The sequence below is a fragment of the Limanda limanda genome, chromosome 13 (assembly GCF_963576545.1).
Source record: "Limanda limanda chromosome 13, fLimLim1.1, whole genome shotgun sequence".
NCBI lineage: Eukaryota > Metazoa > Chordata > Actinopteri > Pleuronectiformes > Pleuronectidae > Limanda > Limanda limanda.
Genome location: NC_083648.1, coordinates 1,699,144 through 1,709,292, shown reverse-complemented (window position 1 = coordinate 1,709,292; position 10,149 = coordinate 1,699,144).

Sequence of the window (10,149 nt, the reverse complement as noted above, 5' to 3'; positions counted from 1 at the left end):
AAACCTAAAACCTTGGACTCATTTGGACTCCGGCTCTGCGACGAATCAGCGACGCAACACTGGACACATTAACAAACCAGCTTTCACGGTTAATATCTCTCAATCACCTCGTTTCAACTGCACAAGTCTGAGGAGCAAATCCTCTTCAGCACCAAACACACAGGAGGAAAACGTTTGTGTGCATTAAAAGCTCAAAGTGTTGTGGTTGTTAAATGAACGTTTCCAGAGGAGGAGGTTCAGCTCCTCTCTCCTCTTTCACTCCTCACTGAGGACATGTTCCCGGGGAGTTAAGTACTTTTCCTTTTGTTCACGCCGCCGTATAATTATCACAATCTGTTATCCATCGCTCTATGTCCATTTATTTCAACCGTGCATTTTAATATCAGCCATATATTCAAAAGCCGCCACTCACGCTGTTGTGGCTGTTGTGGCTTCCAGCTGAGTGAAAACCTGTAATTATAAGTCTCCTGATGCAGATGAGAGTTGACACGTGAACAGAGACGAGACCTGCTTCACACACACGAGCAGTTTGACTCTGATCTCTGTTATTAAAACACTGACTTCCCTTTCGTCTGATTCTCAGCTGAGACGACGTCAATGTGTGGATTTTATTTTCTGCAGAAACTGAGGTGAAGTGCAAACACATCACCGATCTTCCTGAAGAGAGAACACCAGCATGTGTCCATCCTCCGTTATCATATGATTATTTCTGTGCATTGAGTCCTTCCACCACCGTGAGTGTGTCTGGTATCAAAGCGTTGATGTGGGGACCCGGTCTCACGGTGCACTTCCACTGAGTGCTGGTTAAACACTGGTTCACGCAGCACAATAAGAGGTGAAGTGTTGTGCAGCTGCTGGTGAGAAGCAGGAGTCTCTGCTCCGAGCTGAAATCACAGAGACGACAACAAACAGACGCCGGCGGCCGCGGTCTGAGCCGGAGGCCGGGCGGCTCTTCATCTGCATCTCAATGAGGACGTTGATCACAGCTCAGCGATCAGAGGCCACCGGGCCGGCGCTGTCAGATATGAAAATACACCTGGCAGACAAATTAAAGAGCGAGTGAGGCTCTTCAGCTGTGTTTGATTCACACTCTTTTCTTCTTCTTCTGGTTTTCTCACATGTACTTTGAATTTGTTGAGTTCGGTCCATGTAATTTTTTTAGAAAATCTGGCAGCCTTATTTGGAAAACATGGATCCACCACCAACGGAACCATAGGACTGTAACTATGTGGAGCTCTGAACTACATTATGTTCTGTGTCATTGCGGTATTTCTCTGTGATGTGTCATCCTATGCACCAACTTTTTTCTTTTTTTCTCTCTCTTTGGGTGGGGGGGGATTATTTACTTTATTTATTTATTTAATTCAATTTATTTCATCTGTGTTTATTATTTTTATTTTGTAATGTAATTTTCTGTAATGTTTAGTGGAGAGTGCTCTGTACGCTCTGCATGTTCTTTTGCATTGTGAAAATATTTGGAAAAATAAAATTTAAAAAAGTTCGGTCCATGTTCCATCTGCCAACATGGAGAAGACGAGCCGGCCACCAGGGAGAGATCCATATGATTAGGTTCAGGGCCGGGTCTAGGCAGGGGCAAGAGGGGGCCTGGCCCCCTCAAATAAATGTTGTGCCCCCTCAAACTAAATCCAAATTTATAATAATAATAATAATATAATAAAGTACAATGCCCCCTCAAGATTTGTGGCTGCCCCCTCATACATGCCTGTCTAGACCCGGCCCTGATTAGGTTTCACCTCTAGCGATCTATCATGTCGTCCATCTTTCTGGAGTCAGATGTGATGTAGGAGTGTTTGGTTTGTTTTTGATTTGAACAAACTCAGAATCCCAAAGTAGAAAGAGAACTTTGTGAGGAAGTAACAAGCAGCTCCAGATGTTCAGGGTTCGCTCCCACCTGGACCTCAGACTCAGAGTAATAGATTACTGATCAGATATCAGAGGCCGTACAGTTCTATGTTGGTGGAGAAGCAGAGAAATGAGCTGAGAAGAGAATCATAAAGTTATGTTTCCTTTAACAACAGACGCCGCTCACACGTTGTCTCGCTGCAGCAGACACCGTGGGGGGGGGGTCGATGAGTCATCGCTGGAGCTTTATTACAGGCGGTGCATCAATCAGCCTCTCCTGATGGGAGCAGATGGCTCGTGGCGGTTCAGCCCGTGTGTGTGTGTGTGTGTGTGTGTGTGTGTGTGTGTGTGTGTGTGTGTGTGTGTGTGTGTGTGTGTGTGTGTGTGTGTGTGTGTGTGTGTGTGTGTGTGTGTGTGTTGTCAGGGAGTGGGTCTGGAGCAGAACAGTTGGATGAAGACGCAGAGCGGCCGCCCACGACCAGCAGCGCCCGGTGCTCGGTGCTGATCTGGTGCCAGAGAAGCAGCTGTGCAGCAGGTGCCACCACAGAAGAAGAAGAAGAAGAAGAAGAAGAAGAAGAAGAAGAAGAAGAAGAAGAAGAAGAAGAAGAAGAAAAAGAAGAAGAAGAAGAGGAAGAATCTGAGAAAGACGGGGAAGAAGTAGCGTGAGAGGGCGGAGCCAGTACTCTGTGTGTGTGTGCGTCTAAAAAAGGACAACTAAAAATCCTTGGGTCAAATATTGAAGTATTGAAGGACAGTTCTACAGTTAAGACCTGATCCCAGTCCCGCCCATACGCACCTGACCAATCAGGAGTCAGGAGTCAGCTGTCAATCATCACGTCTCCGCCTCTTTTTATATCATCAAATAATTAATTCAAACTGATCAGAAACTTGAACAAACATCAGAGAGAGAAGAACGATCTGAAACGATAGAAACATCTTTGACAAACATTTATTTAACGTCTACTTTAATTTTTTTGTTTTGTCCATGTTCCATCTGCTAACATGGAGGAGGAGGGGCTTATGCGCTATAATGCAGGCGGCCACCAGGGGGCGAAAGGGACGCATTAGTTTCACTTTTGGGAGCTGTCATGTCGTCCATCTTTATTTACGATTTTTGTTTTAATCAGCGCTGCCCAGACTCCGCCTCCAAATGACATCATCGGTGACAGAGTTTGAATCAGAGACATTTGTGGCTTCACTTCTGGACGACGGGAGGAAGTGGAGACACGTCGGCCATCTTTGTTTTACCGTCCCTGGCAGAGACCTGCGACCAGCAGCAGCGTCTCATGTCCTCATGTCCTCATGTCCTCATGTCCTCATGTCCTCATGTCCTCATGTCCTCATGTCCTCATGTCCTCATGTCCTCATGTCCTCATGTCCTAGTGTCCTCATGTCCTCATGTCCTCATGTCCTCATGTCCTCATGTCCTCACTCAGACGCCGTGTCTCCGCATGCAAACAAACGCACGCTTGGTTCTCACGCCTCCAGCTGTCAACGCCATCCTCTCCTCTGACATCACTCAAGCTGCCATTTTCCATTTATTTATTTATCTCTCTTTTCTTCCCCTCGGCCGAGGATCCAGATCTCAGAGTCTCGAGGCCTCGAGGGCTCGTGTCACAGCAGCTGGAGCTGGTGGAGCTGCAGAGGTCGTTGGTCTGTGGAGGAGGAGGAGGAGGAGGAGGAGGAGGAGGAGGAGGAGGAGGAGGAGGAGGAGGAGGAGGAGGAGGAGGAGGAGGAGGAGGAGGAGGAGGAGGAGGAAGAGGAGGAAGAGGAGAGGGAGGAGGAGGAGGAGGAAGATGAGAAGGAAGAGGAGGAGGAGGAAGAAGAGGAGGAGGAGGAGGAGGAGGAGGAAGAGGAGGAGGAGGAAGATGAGGAGGAGGAGGAAGAGGAGGAGTAGAAGGAGGAGGAGGAAGAGGAGGAGGAGGAGGAGGAGGTGGAGTAGGAGGAGGAAGATGAGGAAGAAAAGATGAGAAGGAAGGGGAGGAGGTGGAAGAGGAGGAGGAAGAAGAGGAGGAAGAGGAGGAGGAGGAGGAGGAGGAGGAGGAGGAGGAGGAGGAGGAGGAGGAGGAGGAGGAGGAGGAGGAGGAGGAAGATGAGAAGGAAGAGGAGGAAGAAGAGGAGGAGGAGGAGCAAGATGAGGAGGAGGAGGAAGAGGAAGAGGAAGATGAGGAGGAAGAGGAAGATGAGGAGGAAGAACATGAGAAGGAGGAGGAGGAAGATGAGGAGGAGGAGGAGGAGGAGGAGGAGGAGGAATAGGAGGAGGAGGAGGAGGAGGAGGAGGAGGAGGAGGAGGAGGAGGAGGAGGAGGAGGTGGTGTGGGGGTGCACAGTGAAGAGTGGGTGTGTTTTGCCCGGAGGCTGAAACGATCTCTGATGCATTTCTCTGATATCAGTGTGATCATGTCATCACATCCTTCTCCATACGTTCCTTCAGCAGATGATATCAGTGCTGCTGAGAGGAGAAGACACGCCCCCTGGTGGCGACTGCTTCACTGGGTTAAAGCTCCACGTGGATCCACATCCAAACACACTGAAGTTATGACAGAGGTCGTTTTATTATTTTTCTATAATCACTATAGACTGTAAATGAAGATGGACGACATGGCAGGTCCCAGAGAAGCCAAACATCATTATTGCCCCCTGGTGGCTGAATGCGGAACAGGTCACACACCTCCTCCATGTTAGCAGATGGGACCAAACCAAAACAATCAAAGTAGACGTTAGGGTTGCAAAGGGGCGGACATTTTCCAGGAAACTTTTCACGGGAATATTAAGCTCGGGAATTTTGGGAATTTTGAAAAAAAAAAACTATGCAAATTAAACGCTGAGCAATAAAAACATCATTCAAAACTCTATTTTAAAGATGTATGGAACGTTGAGTTTCAACCCTCCACTGGTCATTCTTCCATCACATGCACAGATAACTCCCAGCATGCTTCACTCTACAGCAGGGCTATTGAGGCCTGCTGTAGAGTGCAGGACTAGTCAGGTAAGTTTCCATGATATTACTGGGAAAATATATTAGCATGCTGATTGAGGATTGTTCATCTGTTCATCTAGACTATTTCCATTCATTTATCCATCAATTGTAAAATATGTTTACAGACGATTCCAATTGTTTGGCTAACTATTTATATCTCTGGCATTGCATTAGTGTTTTTTACAAACTTTTTTCTCATCTTATTCTACAGAACAATGCCACGTGCACTCTCTCATGTGTGGAGACATTTCACCCCATCCAATGTAGAAGGAAAGGCTGTGTACATTTGCAAATACTGTGCAAAGACCTATGTTAAGAATGACACAACGATGCAGAAGCATATAGTCAAGTGCCCAAAGTTTCCTCAGGGCTCAAATCAGCCTATGACACAACAAAATGTTTATATTTATGTCTGTATATGACAAGGTAAATACAGTTAGTATAAATTACCCACAACATTTCCAGTTATGGGTAATTTCCGTTAATTCCCGTTAATTCCTGTATATTCCCGTTAATTCCTGTTAATTCCCGTTAATTCTCGTTAATTCCCGTTAATTCCCATGGAAAGTTTCTAACTTTGAAGTTTGGTTTTAATTAGTTACTTTATGATATATAAGAACACTCTGAGACGTCATGATTGACAGATGAGACTGACCCCTGAGGAAATAAAAACAAAAAACCTTCAGAACATTCAGACAAGACGCCAAAGAGAAGCAAAGAGAGCAGATTGATTTATTGGGAGACGTCTCACGTCTGTTTGCTTTCAGCAAGAAGTCGATTTCCATCCAAACGGAGTCAGACTCCTGATTCTGGTAACCAGCCGACTCTTTGACCGTCCAGCTGCGCCGCACAAAGACTGCTAATGGCACCGTGTGTGTGTTTGTGTGTGTGTTTGTGTCTGTGTGTGTGTGTGTGTGTGGGGACATGGGGTTACAAGTGTGCACACACAGCGCTCGCACAGGGAGCCCATTTCCAAATGTCAAGTGTTTGTGAAATAAATGTCAACCAGCTCAGGGAAGGGAAATCAAACGGCTCCTTAGCGCCGGCTGCAGCCGATACAACGCAAATAAGAAAAGGAGAAAAGCAGCGGCTGACAGGGAGCGGAGGAGAGAAAGGAGGAAAATATCCCTCATCGATTTCCCACAAACTCCCCAGTGTCTGAAAACAAGCCCGAAAATCCACGGGCGGCCGTGAGGAGTCTGTGGAAACAGCTGGAGGAGAAGCTCTGGTATCGATGGGAGACGCTGTGAAACCAGTATGACGCCTCGGTGGCTCAAATAATCTTTATTCAGTTTTCACAGAATCTCAGCAGCATCTGTTTTGAGACTCAGCATCCAATAACCCAGACCCCAGAACAATGTGTGATTCTTTCCCATTGAAAGAAAGAAAAGGACAATAAATAAGCGCCAGTGGACAATGACTGTGGACGATAGTGGATCTGGTCCTGATTCTGGATCATGATCTTGCTGCTGACCAGAGACTATGATGCAGCAGGACTGTTTGATATATAAGTTCTCCTTCAACATGTTTCCCCTCATCATTGCTGCTGAAACCTTTCTCCTGATGATGTTCTCCTCTACACATCTGTGTCACTTGTGTCCGTCCTGGGAGACGGATCCTCACATGTGTCTCTCTGAGGTTTCTACGTATCTTCACCTGTTAAAAGGGTTTTTAGTAGTTTGTCCTGACTCTTGTTGAGGGTGAAGGACAGAGGATGTCTCACCATGTTAAAGCTCTACGAGACAAACTGTGATTTGTGAATATGGGCTGTACAAATAAAACTTGATTGATTGATTGATTGATAAATGCATGGATTCTTTTTTAGGATCCTTTTGAGACGAGCGCTGCTGGAAACTCTGAGACAGTAAAGGTTCAGTGAAATTGGAGTAGAAGTGTCTGGAGGCACAATGAGCACATCGGGTTTCAAACCTTTCTTTCCCATCTGAACTTTAAATACTTTGAAATACTTTGAATTATTTTGCAGAGCCTTTCATTTTAAACCCTGTGTGTGTGTGGTGAGTCCCTGAAACATTAATGACTGAGAACCAAACGTTGACGCTGTCGGTTCGTTTCTGTCGGATGTGAAAAGTGCAGCTGCACCTGTCTCACTGCCGAGGACCTGTCTCTCCATCACTGAGAAGAGCAGCAGTGTTTAGATCGAGGTGGGACGAGAGGTTCAGAGGAATGAAAGCACAGAGAAGATCCAAGTGCACCTGAGATCAGATCTTCTGCAGCGAGGAAAGTTTCAGTCTGAGAGAAAGTAACTCCAGACTCAGTGAATACCAACAATCCTGCAGAACAACCTGTGCTGTTCACTAGGCTGCTTACACTTCTACAGCTGTAGCTACAGAACTACAAGAGATGATAGAAACCATCATTGTCTCCTCTGCTAACATGGAGGAGGCTGGGCTGTATGACGAGGATAGGGAACCAAAATCCCAAATCCTCCCACAGGACTGAGTCACAACGCAGGTTTCAGTTTCTGAGCTTTGTACTGAAATAGTTCTTCTAACAGGAACATCACCACGTGTCTCCGAACCACTCAGCGTTAGCCTAGTTAGCTAATAGCTTCCTCGAGCTCCAGTCAACACGACAGTGCGGCTGTATTTCACCGTGGAGATCTAGAGCTTTCCAAAAAGTTTCACGAGATACCAATTAATTATGTCAAATGTCTAAATGTCTAAATCAAAAGTTTGAAAGAGAACTTTGCCGATTTTCAACCGGCTTTGAATCATTACAAAATCGCTAGTATAGGAAAATGAGCAATTTTGAATTTCCCATCGTGTTGACTGGGCCGAGAATTCCCCGATCTTTTGTTGCCAGGTTACGATTTTTACTTCGGACATTTAGGCTAAACACTTAACCCTGACACCACAGGATTCTGACGACGAGATGTTCAGCACATGTTTGAGAACAGGTCAAAGTTCATAAAGCACCTGGAGACGGATACATGTGAAAGCAGATTCCACCCTTTTCATCACCTATACTCCAGCCAACCACCAGGGGGCGGGCCAGATGTTCCTGCTTCTTTTTCCAATTAAATGGTGGTTTCACCAACGCAAGAAGTCAGCGCCTGTGTGAGGAGATGGAAGCACGTCCTCCATAGTCTCTGGTTTTAAAACAGCTCAGACAGTCCATTCTGCTCATGGTCTTTAAATTGTGGGTGAAACTGGTAGTGATGAAAAACAGGATTAATAAACCTTCGAAGCAGATTGTTCCAATATTTACTTTACTGTCACATCAGAGTCTTCCAGTTTAACAGCCACAGGACGATGAGGACTCGAGGGTGAAGAAGACAAACCTTCATTTCCACCGTGATACTGACGACCAAACACCAGAAGCTACTGCAGGGATCTGACCCTTTGCTTTGAAGACAAATGCCAGATGTCAGAAGGCGTCAGTGGGCGTCTACTCTGGTAGGGGAGGAGCCTATTCAGCCGTTAGGGTCACTTCTTCCTCAACCAACTAGAAACCAGTGGTGGAGGAAGTACTGAAGTTTAGTACTTAAGTAAAAGTGCAAGTGCCCAGGAAAATATATACTTAAGTAAAAGTAAAAGTACTACATTAACAATTCTTCTTAAGTAAAAGTAAAAAGTACTTACTTTTAAATTTAATTAAGTACTCACGCAATGGGTTGTCTCTCAATGTCCAGGCTGTGCCATTTTGATAAAGAATGCAGATATAGCTCCTGGTAATACTCATGCCTCTACAGATGTCACTACTAGTAATAATTATAAGCAACATTATTTGTTTATTGGAAAGGTTGGTGTACTTATTGTGCTTACCCTCTGTGATACTGTTCACACTCTATCTTACAATTCTGCAGATGACAAGTTATCTACCAGAACCCATCCTGAGCAGGACTCTGGGATCAGTGATGGACCTGCTCATCCAAACCACTCGGCTCCTCACGCCTCCTCACAGCTGATCTGAAGTCTGTTGGACGCTGAGGACGTTTCACCGCAGGTCGAACTCCAGCTTTCGCTCCGTCTCACGACCGCTGGCGTCCGTCTTCCTCCCAAACGAGCGTCTGAAGAGCAAACCGAAGGCTTTTCACCTCCACTGCTGCAGAGAGGAGTGTGTGAACGTGTTGTTGCTGTTGATGTGTGTGTTTGCTGAACAACACACAGTCATGTGACGGGGGTTTCACAAGTAAACATTCAGATCCACTGCAGCCAAACAAGTTATTCATATAGAACAGTGAACTGCTGCTCCAGGAGTTTCCTTCATGATGGAGTCAAGTTTTAATATTCTCATTTCATTGAGCTCTTCATCAGAAGGAGCTGATTTATTGGACAATAATGGAAATAATCTGTCGCTACAGAAAACAATCTGAAGCTTCATGTCTAGTATCAGCTGTGAGCTTACTTACTTACTTCACATCATATGTGATATGTGTTAATATAAACCATATTGATATTTTATATCATTTTATACAATAATATTGTCTTTTGCACACTGTCTACATATTCTTACACTCATGGTATATTATATTATCTATTGTATAGTCAAATACTTATATTTATACCTCTACTATATATCATATATTATATCATACTCTCTGTATATTCTTTGTATATATAAGTCTATATACACATATTTATACATGTGTACATGTTATAATTATTAATATTATATTATTATTATTATTATATATACTGTTGCTGCCATTATTACTATATACTGCTAATATATTGGTATAATTACTATCATATATAAATATATATTATGTTATATTATATACTATATATACTGTACTATTTTTATATACTGTCTAACAATAACATTACCATCATATCATCAGTACTATTACCATCATCTTGCCACTGCACCTTATCTACCTATTTATCTTGTGTTTCTGTTTTTATTCTTTCTACCTCAATATTTTTTATTTTATTCTATTGAATTGTATTTTATTGTATTCAAATATACTGGCTGCTATGACGACTTAATTTCCCTTCGGGGATGAATAAAGTAATCTATCTATCTATCTATCTATCTATCTATCTATCTATCTATCTATCTATCTATCTATCTATCTATCTATCTATCTATCTATCTATCTATCTATCTATCTATCTATCTATCTATCTATCTATCTATCTATCTATCTATCTATCTATCTATCTATCTATCTATCTATCTATCTATCTAACCCGTTAGCTTGTGTGCTAACGTGGGTCATTTGGTCCAGCGCCATCTTGGTGTTTTGAGACCAGGACCCAGCATCCGGGGCTTTATTGTCTATTTGACCATTTGTTTGTCGTTCTCATGCACAACAGATTCTGAGTGAGAAGTCCAGAGACC